Consider the following 17,052-nt stretch of genomic DNA (forward strand, 5'->3'; position numbering starts at 1 on the left):
CTATGATATAGCCAGAGAACCCAGAGAAACACAGATCTCTTAACAGCCTTGCCCTGGAATCTTCAGAAGAGCTCTGACTCATTAATATCAGCACACACATTAGAATCTTAGCTGACAGTGGGGTGACAGCTCTAGATATTTAATTCCCATTCCATATCTTAATGTACCTAAAATATCCTATTTAAGCCGAACATGACATTTTTTACATTCTTGCTATGCTACAACCTACGTCCATTCTACAATACATCAAAGCACATGAACTACTTAGATATTGGTGGCCGATGTAGCACAGAAAGTTTAACAAGCTTTCCAAACGGCTAATACTTCAGAAGAATTAAAGTAATAAAAGTGCTTTCTAAAGAAATTAAAGATGCTATGATAATAGGTATCACTTACTAAAGTGCTTGCTATTTGCCAGGCACGGTATTGAATGCTCTGTATACACGAACCCGGTATTAAAAAAAGTTGTTTATCTCTATAGTCTTTGAATCAAATTAAATTATATCCCAAACCCAATCCTGCCAAATTGACTAGAGAATCCAGTCTCAGCCATTATTGAGCGATGCTGCTTCTTCCTTGCTGGGGTCACCCAAAAATGTGTAGGGTATATGTGATTTCCAGAAAATGGGGAACAGCCTCTCTGTTCGTTAGTCCACTTTTATTGCTGCTATTATAAATGCTTATAAAATTGCTCAAACTCTGTGGTCTTTTGCAAAAGGGCAGTCCTAGCATTTCTGTGCGAAGCCTGTTTGTGGGGATGTTTCAAGACTGGGAGTCTGGGTGCTTCAGATTCTTCTTGGCGTCCCTTTGTCTTTGGCGATAAGGATGCTCCTTTCCTCTGGGTATAGGGAGGGCCCCTCTCACACAAGGGTTTTATGACCTGTTTCAGGGGAGAAGTGGGATGGGAGGGTCAAAGGAAACTTCTGCCACTTTCTCAAACTCCTTCAGCTTAAAATATTGAATATGCCAAGATGCCGCATTTTGGGGTAGTGTGTCCTGAGCCTCATCACCATAAAAGGAAATTGTCTTCATACCCATCCCACCCTCTCCACAGAAATAGAGGAACTTGATTCAGGCTACCTTGGAGAGGAAGAAGAAGAGAAGGAGGATGGGAAAAGGGGAGCAGGAGGAGGAAGAAAGGAAAAAAATAAAACAGTAACAGTCCCATTCCCGCTGGTTTCTATACAGTAAGGAAAATGAAATACAAATTAGTATTTTTATGCCACGTATACTATCTCATTTAAGCCTCACAATAACCCTATGAGACAGGTGCAATTTTTATTCTCACTTTATAAGTGAGCAGACTGAGGCTTAAACAGTTTAAGTGTCCTGCTCAAGGACACACAGCTAGTAAATGATGAAGCCTGAATTACAAAACAGATCCGCCAGATTCTAGAACCCGTATTATTAACCACCACAAATGCAACCTCTTTAGCAGAAGCATCATATAATTCTTTGAATACAACCCTGTATCTAACAATGTGTCCGGCTTGTCGAAGATAATAAACATTTACCAATTCAGTAACAAGTAAACAATAGTTTCTTGACACAATTTTATTTTTCCTAAAATATATTTGTCCTCAATACGGTTTCCAAAAAAGAGTATACCCCAAATAACATTTTTTCAAAGAACTACCTGGCAATATAAAATATACCTTTTCCTGAAATTTGAGAACTTTTTAAATCATCAACTAAAGTCAAAAGATTGTCCTGTAAATTCATTTCAGCCACTAAAAGGAGTGCAAAAAGAAATCATCTGCCAAAGGTCACTGGAAAGACTGGTCAGGGTGGAAGCAGAATTGAGATCAAAGCTGTATTTACCTGTGCACTGCAATGAAGTAAGGATTTTGTTTATTCACAGAGAGAAAAAGATATGGAATGGTTCCAGGCTGGCAGTAGCGGTTTCTTTTATTCCTCTTTTATTTAATAAGTACTCATCTTTTGACAGGGCTAAAATGAAACTAGATGATTTTATATATTTTAAAAAGGGAAAGACTAAAAAGAAAAGTAGATCCTTGTTCTTTGAATTTTTCTGTTCATTTGTACTTTCTTGGGAGAAAGCCAGTAAATAACATAAGTTTATGCTGTTCACTGGTCGTTACACCTTTCCGTAAACTGGATTCTGGTCTGCGCAGGAAACTTCCTTCTCCCTTGGCTCTTCTGGGACCTCTAGAGTAGCAGGGTGGCACTGGAGAAGGTTTGTCATTTCAGTGGCTGCTCCTGATTGGTGAGCAAAGACTGCAATTGTTAATGTAGATAATTTACAAGGCATTTTCTATAAATGTCTCAGCAATTCTTGGGACATATTCCAATCGTCACTGTGTCAAACAGAACCAGAAGATCAAACTGGTTCCCGCTGATCCATGCAGTGCTTATACCAAAGTGCCTAGCAACTTCTGTAGCACTGTTTTAATTGTAATCTTGATTTTAGCATTCTCACAGATGGAAATCAAGTACAAAATTATAATCAGAGCTTACTAGCTTTCAAGACGACTCTTGGGCTAAAGCCTAAACCTACGCCAAGAAAGGAATTAGTAATAAACCACCCTTTGAGAAAGAATTTTTGGGGTTTTGTTGCTGTTATTTGTTGTGTTCAACAGCTAGATTAAGAAAATTCACTCAATTTTTTTTAATCAATTCTTATAAAATACTTAACATACTGACAGTAACACAGCTTGTAGAGGCACAGCCATGTTCAGTTGGTTCCAACCAGAACCAATATTTATCTTTAATTAATCTGACATTTTTTAACACAGGTTACTATTTAAAAAAATTGGATGAGAATGACCATTATTTAGAATTGCTACAGCGGCCATGAACTTTATGTAATTTATTATTGTATTAACTTAATTTTGGAAATATATATCTCAAAATTTTGGAGATATATATATACACACATATAATACACAACAAATCACAAAGAATTTAGTGTAGTTCTGGTATTAATTCTCAATCCTGTATCAAAGGATGCTTGAGGAATCCTTTGAGACTAGTGTTAGAACGGAGATTTGTTTATGTCCATATCTGATCCAGATGTAGACATGGATGCAGATGCGGATCCAGATACAGATATATGCCTATTTGTTATAGTGGCATTGAGTCAATTCTGACTCCTAGCGCCCCTGTGGACAGCAGATCAGAACCCTGCCAGGTCTTTTTGCGCCATCCTCTCACCTTCTGGTGCCATGTCAGACAACGCTCCACTGCTATTCACAGGTTTTTCATGGCCAATTTATTCAAAAGTAGGTGCAGCCCTCCTCATCCCTTACTCTGCCCTACTTTATCTTTAACCCAAAAGCATGTGCTACCTTCTAATGCACTATATAATTTAGTTCTTTATTGTGCTTATTGTTTATTGTCTCCATCTGATGGGAGGCAAGCTCCACTCGGGCCGCCATTTCTATTTGTCCACTGATGCATCCCGAGATCCTAGGACACTCCCCACTCCCTGCAGGTTGTAGTTGATCAATAGATGTTTGTTGAATGATTGACTGAGTGAATGCTTTGTGATTTGGATTAAAAGATACATATATTATATATTAATTGTCCAAGATCTTTGGTAAGTCTCATATGAGTCCATATTATAAAACTAGTTTATTTGCTGCCTGGCTGAGATTTTCTCAGAAATTAGAAGACTAAGGAAAGTAATATCAGAAGGATAAAACTGAAAGGTATGCATTTTAAGACAAAGTGTCAATTTTTCACGTATTAAATGGCATCAGAATATTAGGTTCAAATAAGACCAAATATGACTCAGATAACAAAATTAATTTTAATGTGAATAAACTAGGTGTCCATTGCTGCTGATAGTAATAATAATACTATGAAATAATTAATTAGTTGGTCAAATTTTTTGGAAGTTAGATATCTAAACTGTATATGACATATTACTCTTTAAATACACTACCAACCTGAATAGATTTTATCACCTTTGAATAAAGGTTCTATACAGAAGATAATAAGATTGTTTGCTTCTTGTTTCAGCATTCTTTTTTCCTTTGGTCAGTTTGTTTTGATTTTTTTTTTTTCTGCTTAGTAGTGCACCGTATTTGCTATTATTGTTTTTACGTTCTGACTCCCTTCACTCATTCCACCCACACCCTGCCTCTGGCAACCACCAGTCTGTTCTCTGTATCTGTATCTATGAGCCTTTTTTTTTTTTTTAGGTTTCACCTAGAAGAGAGTGGGTATTTGTGTTTCTCTGTCTGACTCATTTCACTTACCACAATGCCCTCAAGGTCCATCCATGTTGCCACAAATGGCAAGATTTCATTCCTTTTATGGTTGAATAATATTCCATTGGGTATATATAGCACATTTTCTTTATCCATTCATCCGTCAATGGACACTTAGGTGGTTTCCATATCTTGGCTATTCTAAGTAATGCTTCAGTGAACATGGGGGGGGTGCATATATCTTTTTGAGTTAGTGTTTTCATTTTCCTCTGATAAATGCCCATAAGTGGAATAAGTGAATTATATGGTAGTTGTATTTTAAATTTTTTGAGGAATCTCCATACTGTTTTCCATAGTGGCTGCACCAATTTACATTCCCACCAATGGTGTGCAAGGATTCCCTTTTCTCCACATCCTCACTTGTTATCCTGTCTTTTTTTACTGTTTTGATTTTTTTCACTTTTTTTAGGGAAAATCATTTAAAAGTAACACTTGGTAAGAGAGTTAGTATGACCAAACACAGAGTTAGTGTGAGGATTTTCAAACTCTAATGTGCCTAAGAATCCACGATGGAGCTTGTTCCAAATGCAGATTCCCAGGCACTGCTCCCAGAGAATCTGACTCAGGACGTCTGAAATGAGCCCCTGAACCTGAATTTATAAAAAGCTCCCCAAATAATTCAGAGAGCATGCTGAGAAATATTGGTTTAGTAAAAAAACATGAACCTGAGACCAAATATCATACATTTATATTAGTTTTATCTAGTTTAGATTAAGTAAATTATAATTTTTTAGGTGATATAGCCCAAATTCTCAGTATACATATTTATGTTGATTGCCATATTTCATTTATTTAGTGGTTATTTAATTATTTTTATATCATGATGTAATGGAAAGATTATGAGAGTCTGACAGAGCCTGTTCAGATCTCAGTTCTGTTGCTTAATTAAGTAATTTGGGGGAAATTAATCTTTCTGATCCTTACTTTTCTGTTTTATATGAATAATAGTGTGTAAATCCTTGTCGAAGAGTAAAAGAATTTTCAGATGTAAAGTAATTAATTCAGCATGTAATGCAATAAAATCCTGAAAAACACTCAATGGGCTATGAGAATTCTGCTTTATGAAATATTTCATTGAATACTCCTACTTGGGCTTAGTAAGTGTTTTTGTTTTGTTTTGTTTTTGCATTTATAAGAACCATTTTGTATTTTTTCCAGCTTTATTGAGGAGATGACCATTCCAACAGGATCTGTTCTTGGTTCTAGCTGCTGAGGCTGCTGGCCTGGGCTCTGATCAAAACACCTCTTCCCAGTGTCCGCCAGGCCTCGGGTTAGTAGGAGCTCCCTACAGTTGTGAATCTCAAGGTTGCCTCACTTTCTCCTGTGAGCTCTTTCCATTTCAGTGGAATGTAGTGTTTTTGGTATAAATGTTTTTGGTTTGGGGACTCAGAAGTACATTTAAAAATTTTTAATTTTTTAATAGTAATTAAGGTTTCAACTTACACTATTTAGAGGCTATTCACCGAAGGCTGTAATAGAGAGAGATTAGGTTTTCCCTGAGCTCAGGCCTACTATTTGCCTTTCTTCCCATTTTGTTACTTTAATTTCCATTTCCCTGTAAATTGGGAGGTTAAGCATCTTTACATATGTTTATTGGTCATTTAGATTGGTTCTTCTATGACTTATTTTAAATATCCTTTGTTCATTATTCAGATTTAGTTTTTATCTTTTTCTTGTCAATTTATAAGAGCTCATAATATACTATAGAAAAACTTTTATCTGTCGTGTAAATTATGTTTGCTCAACATTTCTTATATCCTCACCATACAAAGTTCTTAATTCTTATTGTATAGTCAAATATGTTTGATTTTCCTATCTTGGATTTAAAGTTCTATTTCAACCTCTGGATTATGCATATAATCTCATAAATCCTCTTTTAAGATTTTTATTCTCATTTTTTTGCATTTAAGTTTTTAATTGATTTGGTGTTTACTTTTGTGGGTGGTAGGAGATATAAGTCCAATTTTACTTTCTTCCAGATGGATAGACAATTATGCCACACACACACACACATCCCTTTGAATGGCATTGTTTTTAACAAAAAGCAACTGGTCCGTCTGATATTATGCAGCTAAGCTTAACTCTGAAATGCTAGGCTGAAGTTTCGGTGGAAGAAGACAGTTGTTGATGTTCATTGTGGACCTGGTTTTCTTGGCCAGCAGGAGCTGGTATTCAAGTGATTCTGTTAGTAACATAAAGGGAAACTTCAGTCTCCCCTCAATTTATCAATTTGATCCATTGATTTATATAAGAGCCGTGGGGCGTCTTGGAGAAAAAGACTAACTGACCTCCCAAGAGTTGAAGCACTTAAACAATATATGTCTGAAACAACAACAAGACACCACTACACACCTATTAAAGCATCAAAAATCCAAAGCACTGACAGCATCCAATGCCGGCAAGGATGTGGAAAGACAGAAATCCTCATTCATTGCTGGTGGAAATGCAAAATGGTACAACCGCTTTGGAAGACAGTTTGGCAGATTCTTACAAGACTAAACGTATTCTTACCATACAATCCAGCAATCATACTCCTTGGTATTTACCCAAATGAGTTGAAAATTTTTATTTCCACAGAACTTGCACACAAATGTTTATAGCAGCTTTATTCACAATTGCCAAAACTTGGAAGCAACCAAGATGCCCTTTGGTAGGTGAATGGATAAATAAACCATGGTATATCCATACAGTGGAGTATTATTCACAGCTAAAGGAAATAAAAACACGTGGAAAGAAAGGGAAGAAACTTAAATGCATATTAAAAAGTGAAACAAGCCAGTGTGAAAAGGCTAGATTCCATATGGTTGCAGCTATATGGAATTCAGGAAAAGGCAAAATTATGGAGATAGTGAAAAGAGAAATGGTTTCCACGGGGTGGGAAGGAGAGAAGAATAAATATGCGGAGCACAGTGAATTTTCAGGGCAGCAAAACTATTCTGTATGATACTATAGTGGTGGATATATGTGAAAATCCATAGGGTGTACAACACCAAGAATGAGCCCTGATGTAAGCTGTGGACTTTGGGTTATTATGATGTGTCAATTTAGGTTCATTGACTGTTACAAATATACCACTCTGGTGGGAGATGTTGACAGTCGGGGAAGGGGGGAGGTTGCACATGTGTGAGGATGGGGGGGGTCCATGGTAACTCTCTGTACTTTCTGCTCAATTTTGCTGTGAACCTAAAACTGCCCTAAAAACTAAAGTCTATTGACTTAAAAAAAAAAAAAATAAGATGAGAGATATGTATATATTTGATATACTGGTGAGGCCAAATCAAAGGGAAGGAAATATGTGAAGCTCGCTCTTTGTTTTTGAAATAGGAAAACATAGACCAAATTCATGTTGCATACGAGGAGAAGGAAATGAACGCTTGTTAAAAATCCGCTGACTCGACAACCCTCTGCACTGCTTTCACAACTTCTCTGTAAGTCTAAAACTAGTCCAAAATAGAAAGTTTTTAAAAATCTACTACATTCTAGGTAATGCGTGTAATAGCCCTATGGTATAAATATTTCTCTGATTTTACAAAAACAGAATCGGAGGCCCAGGGCAGTTCAGTTCCACGTCTGAGGCCTGCTGGAAAATGGCTGGGCCAGAATTCCAGCTGTCGGCTCTGCTATTGAAGCTCCGACTCTCTCCCCAGACCACACCGTGTCCTTAGCAGCATTAGAGACACAGCACTGGTGTGAGAGCCTAGGAAAGCACTCCTGGAATTTCTATTTTCATTTCGTTACATTATATTACATTATATTTATCTTTTTTCATTCAGACAGCTGATCAATAGAAAGGAAAACTTTCTTGAAGTGTTTCTAGAATTTCACCCTCTGTTGAGCAGGTGGCATTAAAATATGGTCACTGCACCTTGAATCCCAGAAAGTATAAGATCATGGTCATTTCATATAAGTGAAAATCAAGACGTTCTCTGAAGACAAAACAGATTTATCTTTCTTTTCAAAATCAATGAGTCCAAAGATTTACATGTGAAAGATGCAAAATTAATATGAAAATCTTCCCTTTTTCTTAATCTGTAAAGCAAAAGCAGCTACTTTCATTTTCGACACTTTTTATCTACCTGTGCAGAATTAGAGAGTACATTAATTACAGCCTCTTTATTAAATGTGCCCAATTTGAAGAGTATCTTTCGTGGTACCACTAACCATGAACACTCCTCCTTCAGTATCTCACATGGCCTTTGACCTATTCCAGTAATTTTTTCTCCTCTTCCAAACTCATTCCTAGGTCTGTAAAACTTTAATTTATTCATTCAAATATTATTCTGTGAGCACCTACTGTGTGCCAAGCATGGTGCTTTTCGTATTTCTAAAATTAACCCTTAAGCTACTTTCTGTATCTGACAGTTTGAATGATCTCAAGACCTTTCTGAATTTTTGGTTGATAATAAAGTAGATACAAGAAAAGGATTCAACAAAAGAGGCTCTCCCAAGATTTCTGAAGGTTAAACAGATTAGCAGTTGAGTGTTTTGAGAACTCTTCTTTATTTCAGTAGCAACTTCATAATAGAAGAGTCATTTGTCTTTGAAGGCACGATGAGTTACTTTGAGAATACTCCCGCCATTGGAGAGAGTATACATGCATTCTTGTGTGGAGGAAGGTCCCCGGGGAGATTCCGGAGCCTGTTTCAGCATTTGGTATAAAAGCCAACATTGGGTAAAGTGCTTTACACGATGTGGGGGTTCAATAAGTCAGAATCAGGATCTTACGGATGAAAGGGACCTTTGAGATCAAAGTAACTGATTATGAGTGACATCCTTCCTGAAAACACACCAAGAGCACACATTAGCAAAGTCAATTTTCACACATTTATTATCAGAGTAAAATCTGCTTTTGCCGGCATACAGCAGTAGTGTTCAGGATACTCCTGTAATTTAAGAAATGCTGCAAGGTCTGCCCAGTGGCATAGTAGTTCAGTTCACGTGCTCTGCTCCAGTGGCCGGGGATTAGCAGATTCAGATCCCAGGTGTGGACCTAGCACTGCTCATCAAGCCATGCTGTGGTGGCGTCCCACATAAGACAGAGGAAGACTGGCACAGATGTTAGCTCAGGGCCAATCTTCCTCACAAAAAGAAAGAAAGAAAGAAATGCCTCATCATTTCATTGTCCATTAACTGGAAACCATTTTGCGAAAGTCTGTCATCACTTTCTGCAACTTTAGATGAGTGCATTCAATTAGGTTATATCACAAAAAACGTTTGACTTGGTAATCGATATTATGAATCTTTAGCTCCCTGAAATCACAGCTGTTAAAATCTCCATTTTCTTTCACTACTCAGTGATACTTGGAGTTAGTGTTCTTCACTGAAAGCCTGGTACTGTACCAAGTAAAGCTAACATATTGTTCTAACCCGAACATAAAACAGGATCAGAAAATGAAGTACAGAGCTCTGTTGGCTAGTGTGAGTCATATGCATTTTCAAGTAAATGGAAAATCAAGAGCCTTTCTGAAGAGGAAAAGGGCAGAGCTTCATTATAAAAGCCTGAGCCCAAAGACTAAATGTGAAATGTCACAAAATTCATTTGCTATGATAATTTACTTATTATTTGAGTAACACAAAGGCAGCTAGTTTCGTCTCACCGTTCCTAATGGCATGCAGGAAAGAACGCATACTAATCAGAGATGAAATTGGCCACCAGGAGCTTAGAGCCGGTTCCCTCTGACTTGGTTCAAAGAAGAACTCCTAAGGAGACACCGTCGCCCCCACCCAGAAGCCTAATGGCATCCCATCGCCCTCTAAAAGACAAAGACTTGTTTGAACAGTTTTAAGCAGGAGAGGCCTAAAGTAAATACAAGTGATGACATTTTAGGCTGCTAATTTTTTAAAATAAACTTTTTGTTTGTTTAAATATCTTCTGGGCTTTAGCCTCTAATTAAAAGGTGATCTGAGTATTTTATTTAATAGCATCTTCCCTGAGCTAGACACTGTTCTGAGTTTTATTATTAACTCATTTACACCTCACCACAACCCAATTTGGTAAATACTGCTATCATGATCCCCAATTTATAAATGAAGAAATTGAGCCCCTGAGAATTGAAGTAATCTGCCTGAGGCCATATGGCAAAGAAAAAGCAGAGGAGAATTTGAACCCAGGAAGTCTGGCTCCAGAACCCAGAGCCCGTGCACTTACCCGTTAGGTTATGCTGACTCTCCCAAACACTTTCCACATTACAGATGCAGCATAGTTTATAATACATCATTTCTTGTGTGCTCATTCGGTGTCAGGCGCTGGGCTGAGCTCATCGTGTGATTGTTGCCATTCTATTCCTGTCAACCCTACGAGAAAAGTACTACATTTAACTGATGAGGAAACAGGCCCAGAGAGGCATCGACCTTTGTCCCTGATCGCACTGCGAGAGAGTAACAGAGATATCTGTCCCAGGTCTGGCTATGTCCAAAGCCCACAGTGTAGAACTAAAGAGCTTTGCTACTAATCTTTAAGACAGAGGCCAATGAGTCCCTCGATGAAGTGTGAAGGCACGGGACAAACGCCCAAACTTCAGGCTCATTGTGCTTTTACAGTGCTTTCTCCATAAACCTTGATGAGGAAGTAATTCCACAGCAGGAAAGACCTTGACTCTATCTAAGCCCCAGCCCCTCTTTTATCGATGGGGACCCGAGGCCCAGAGAACTTCAGGAACTGTCTCAAAGCCATGCAGATGCAAAGCTGGAACCACTCCGAGCTCAAGCTTTTTCCCAAAATTCCATGGCGCTTTGGGGGCACAATGCATCCCAATTCACACAGCAATTTGGATTATAAGTGGATACAACTGTATCTATTTCTAAAATGCTTTCGTTACCTGTGTGGAGCTCAACAGGTCGCCCTCCTTTGCTGAAATGATCTTTGTTGGCTGTACAATGATAGCTTAAAGGTCATTTTATTCAAGCTTGCTGAAACATTTTCAATGACTGGACAAAAATATTTATATTTACACCATTCCCTGCTTTTTAATGTATCTTCCTGGATTTTTAAAAGAATTCATTTGCAGTCCTAGTCATCTCTAAAGATATTGTTTTATTGAAGAAAAAAGAGGTATGCTCTTTAAACAAAAGCCTATAAATCCTCTATGCTTTTAGTTGTGATTTTTAATTCAACAAAAGGAAGAAAAGAGCTTTTAACTTAAGACAATTACCCTTTCTTTCCATTCATTGTGACCCAAATTCGTTTCTGCGCTAATTCCCAGCAAACGTCTCAAGTCTCCACTTCCTCCGTGTGTGCTTTGTGATTCTGAGGTTGTTGTCTCCCTGTTCCCGATCATTTCTGGGCCATCTGCCATGTTCTTCTGTACCTTGACACAGCGTCCTTGCCCAGGTGTGGAGAGTGGATGCCAGAAGCAGCCTGCTCCTATTCTCAGCATGGAGATTTCTCGAATGCTTCAGCAGTAAACAAGGATGGCCAACAACAGCAATGGCATATATGTGACAACTGTAACAAGGAGGGACAGAGTCCACCCAGGGCAACTGCCACCAGGTCACTTACCTGGTTTTCTTTCTTAAGATTTCAGAATATGCCCCAGTGCTACCTTCGGGGCCATTCAGCTTCCTGTGACTGGAACCACGGAGTGTATGTTTACACACTGGGGGAGCCACAGTTTGAGCTTAAGTGGTATTTCACCATTTGAATGCCCAGATGTCACACTGACAGAGAGACAACTCATTTATGGTTCAGATTCTAGAGGGAGGGGATAGAGTTGGGGAAAAGGGGTGGGTAGATAAACAGGAGGGACTTCTCAGGACAAAGGACTCCCTTATTAAGGCTTCCAGAAGTTTTGTGGCCAGATGGTGGTAGACGGAAAAGAGAAAAGAAAGAGGGGTTGCTTGAGAAGAAGGATGCGGGTGGGGATAGAGAACCCCACATCGCCCTCTTCTGAAGCTGATGACAATCCTGTCTGCTTCTGTGATTGGGTTGCACCTGAGATGCTCATGGGTCCCCCTCAGTGTCTCCCATTGCTGGGCCTGTCTCAGTGAGGGGACACTTCTCCCCTGGTCCAGATTTGAAGGGAGGGGAGTTGGAGGGCATGAGAGGTTCTGTTCCCTTTGGTGTTTTATCAGTGAACTTGGATTTGGATGACAGTGTTCAGTATGTCTCTGACTGCCTAAAGTGGGATGGGCAGGGCCATCAATCAGACGGCGTTTGTCACAGTCCCAAATTACCAGCGCAGCACCTCACGGGGGGGCTCATGCTCCCTCTGCAGAGGTGTCCCCGTTCAGGAAATGTGAACTGAAGTAACCTGGCAAGATAAAGTTCCCACATATAATAGATATTTCATCCTTTTTTTCCTTCTTTTTAAAACTTCAGGGAATCTTTTTTTCTCCTTCTTCACGTGTTCTTGCCTATTACTGAGGAATCAAGACTTTTGAAATGTCATTGTCAGCATTTTCAGGCTATGATTTTCCTGTCTGATTAACAAAGGCTTCTTGTACTTTCTCTCCATGCTCTCAGAAGGGTGCGTACACTTGATTTATTCCTGATGTTCACGTGGAGCTGCCAACCGCAGCCTCCCGCTGCTGGCTTTCTAAACTTGACCTTGGAATGGTCTGAAAACTGAATGTGTCCGTTTAGATAAGCCAGTGATAAGCGTCCTTTAGTTGTGTTGGTCCTGTGGAGAACATTCCTCTGTAAGCTGCATCATTTCTCCCACACCCCAATTTTTATTTGAAAAGCGCCTCTGCTTCCGCCTTCAGAATTGGCATGTAGTATTCACCAAAGGGGCTTCCTGCTTTAGTTTGGAGCTAAAGCACTGGCAAAGAATAGCCAACAACTGGAAATTTTGACTAAAACTAATGTCTGGAATGCTTTAGGATCGCAACAGCTCACTTCCTCGAGTTCTTAGTCTGTCAGCATCAATGAGATGGAAGCTTTACAAGGATCATCTCACTTAATCCTCACAGCACTGGGAGGGAGGGAGCCCATTTCACAGACGGAAACCTAAAGCTCACAGACTATCTTTTGCTCACAATGGTCACACGGGTAATCTGTGAGGGAATAAGATTCAAATATAAAACAGTTTGATTCCAAAGCTTTTCACTGCAGAACACAGGATTCTGCCTTAAGTAGAATAGAGTTAAATAACATATTAGGATTATAAAAAGGGTTTTCAGTAGTAAAATGTGTCCTTTCCTCACATGGCAATGCCCTCTTTCAGAGGAGAGAAATTAAACTGTGAATTGGCAAGATTTCACAATTTGCTGAATAAGACTATTAGATTAAAAAACTGTATAAAATAGTTACTCCATCTCTTCTTGGTATTTTATAGATATTCCAGAGTGGCTTCAAGAGACATGGGTACTAAAGGCTTTTCTGTCTAATTAAATGCTTACTGTTTCTACCCTTTTAGACTAAGCTAAAATGGAAATCTTGGTATAGAAAATGCAGATGCTGAAGTAAAAGCACATGCTCCATTTAGGCACCTTTTTTCCTTGCCAAGTTGCTGGGCTTCTAATAACACCTGTGTGAGTGTGTCTGTGGAGTCCAAGTGTGCCGCTGAGAGGAGAGGAGAAAGGGACAAGGATTCATCAGCTTCCACCATGTGCTGCACACTGTGTTTCTCATATGTTCTCTGAGTTAAACTCCACGTCAACCCCTTGAGCTAAGAGATGCTATCCCCATTGTACAGCTGAAGAAACCAAGGCTCAGCGAAGTCAAGTAGCTTCTAAGTGACAGAACTGGAATTTAAACTTAAAGGTATCTGTTGTTGATTAAATAAATAAGTAAATAAATATGAATATGGTTCATAAAACATGATTTTAGATCAGTATTTAAGTAAGGTTTTCAGAATGCAGGATTTGTAATATCAGGCAAGATTTCATATACTTTTATTTGTCATAAGGAGGCCATAGTTAATTTTAAAAAATTCATTACCTTGCTTTTGAATATAATGCTTTGCGATTAAAGCTCTAAAGACCCTTACTTAAGCTTTTCTTAAACAGTTTACTTGAAATATGAACGCACTAACTTTAAGCTTGGCACTGAATGTTACAATTGAAAATACCACCAAATATGTTGTTATAAACCAGGCTGTTTGTTTTGGGGTGCTGTCAACATTTATAAGCCACTTGCTGATAAAAAGAAACACTGCTTTATATGACACCATTGAAATATGTGCAATAGAGATTTCCACTCTTGCTGCCTATTTCCAGTAAATGAAGGCCTCTGCTCATTCATGTTGTGCTTGATAGTTGTGAAAAAATCATTTCCATCCAAGCCTTAAGCAGACAGAGACAAAATAATTGCCAGTTTCAAGAACAAAAGAGCCGTTTGAAGCGACCTGCTTCAGAGCGGACTTGCTGTATCAGAGAATTCCTACTGGACAAGTATCTAGATGACACAAAGGCTCCGGAAGGAGATAGAAAGTGCGCTTTATGTCACTACGTCATTCCAAAATTTGTCATTAGGCTTCTGAAGGTGACAAAAGCTGAATTTTTGGCCCCATTTTTTGTTATATATGTTCTGTTATGAAAGGAAGCAATTTTGCTGTTTCTAGGGTTATTTCTTTTGAATTTTCCTCAGCTATATTGTACACGAATTTAACAGCAAACACGGCAAGAGAAAAAAGCTCAGTCCTGGAGGCATGAGGAACAGAGTTCTAACCCTAATTCCTTGTGAAATTTAAATATAAGATCTGAGTGTGACCCTCAGATGTCACGGACGTGACCATCACGCACACTCCCCAGAATCTCCTCCCTTCTTTCTCTGACTGTCCACGTGGGTGAGCCACTATGCATTCACCTCAATTTTTTAAGCCCGTGGATTTTTAAATCAGAAGTTCTACCTGCTAAACTCAGGAAATGGCTCTGAGAAATAGAGTTGATAAACGGTGATACTTTCCATGGAAGTTTCTGTAGTTACCTTGGAATTTGCTCGTTGGTTGTCTACACTATAACTCCTGCCCTATTTGATTCTATAGGGTCTAGAAGACGCAACTAAAGATTACATCTTGCAATAAAGTTAACTTAGAAAACAAGAAGACCTTGGATAAACACTTGGATTGTATTTTTAAAATTATATTGTACACAATAAACAGTGAAAAATCTCCCTCCCTTCTTTGCCCCCATCCACTCCACTAGCCACCTCTGTAAATAGTTTGTTTATTTTTCCAGAACTTTTTTATGCATAAACAAGAAAATACAAATATACGTTCATACTTCTACCTTTTCATACAAAAGATAGCATACAATACGCAGTGTTCTGCACCTTACCTTGGAGAACTTTTCTTTTCAACATGCAAGGGGCTCGGGCGTTCTTTTTGGAAGTTTCATAATATTGCATTATATGAATTACCATAATTTATTTAACCAGTGTACTGTTGATGGGCATTTGAGTTATCCCCAATCGTTTGCTTTTACAAACATTCTGCAATGAATAACCTTGCATGTCTCTTTGAATGTGTGCAAATATATGTGAAAGATATAGTGCTGGATGGAGAACCCCTGGGTCAAACTCCAAGTTGCCCTCGCTGGGGTCTGTAACAATGCAGACACTGTGTTATCAACGTTTTGGATTTGTTACAATCTAATAAATGGAAAATAGTATCAGTTTGGTTTCATTTGTCTTTCTCTTACATGAGTGAACGAAGTTGAGCATATTTTCATATGCTTAAAACTTGCTTGTATTTATTTTCCTGTAAACGCTATCTTTAAATCTCTTGTCCATTTTTTATCGGATTTTTTGTCGTTTCTTATCTATTTCTAGGAGTTCCGCTTATATTAATGAAATTCGATGTCTCTTTGTAATATGGATTACACATGTTTTTATTTCTTTCATTTCAACATTTGGCTTTTGATTCTGCTCATAATGTTTTGCCATACACATTTATTTTTACGTGGTTAATTTTCTGAGTCTTTTATTTTATGGGTATAGATTGCTAATCATAGTCAGAAACACCCTTTCTCCTCCAAGGTAACAAAGTAAGTTATCCATGTACAGGCATGTTTAGTTATACTAAATAGTTATACTAGTTATATAGCTATAATAGTTACTTAGGTATACTAAATATTTAGTTATTTTCAGTAAAATTATATACCAGATAGCATAAAAGACCAGTTTGGAAGTATAACAATATGAAAAGGAGTTTGCACAATAAAAACATTAGTATAGTATACAGTATATACTATGCAAAGTACTGTCCCCAATTTCCTTAGTTTTCAAAATTCAGTTTTATTCATAATTTGGCGTTGTGTGAGTTACATAGCTTACATAAACACAAAAGAGAAAACTTTGCACATGATAACATTCAATAAAAATTTGGTAGTTGAATGACTTAAGGAATAACAGTGATATCCCCGTAATAAAGGTCCTGAAATTCAATTGCCAGATTTCATAATAAAATTCAAAAGAGAAAAAAGCAATGGTAAAATTATTTAGCACACTATCCTCCTTTCATATGGATTGGAGTTTATTAGCCTCTTTTTAATTTTAGAGTTTCCAGTTATATGCATTTTCACAGAAGATTATTTCTTAAAGTTTTCTGTTTTGTTTTGTTTTTTTTGGCATAGGCTAGATATATTCAAGACAACAGGGTATGTGCCGCTTTAACAGCTATTTACTAGAGTTATAACTTGCCGATGTTCGTTTTCTTTGTCAATCGTACACACTGAAAAAAGGATCACTGCGGTTTAAAAAGGTCAAATGTAAAGACAGGCCCGTTGACTCCTTGATGTCAACGCTCACGATTGGTTGAGATCTTCAGACACTGGGCTGTGTCGGTTATTCACAGCCAGAGGCTGAATCAGTCAGTGATCGTCTCCCATTGGTCAGTACACATACCACGCGGAATGTTTGAATAGCACTTCCACTCAC

Source organism: Equus caballus, chromosome 3 (genome assembly GCF_041296265.1).
Source record: "Equus caballus isolate H_3958 breed thoroughbred chromosome 3, TB-T2T, whole genome shotgun sequence".
Taxonomy (NCBI): domain Eukaryota; kingdom Metazoa; phylum Chordata; class Mammalia; order Perissodactyla; family Equidae; genus Equus; species Equus caballus.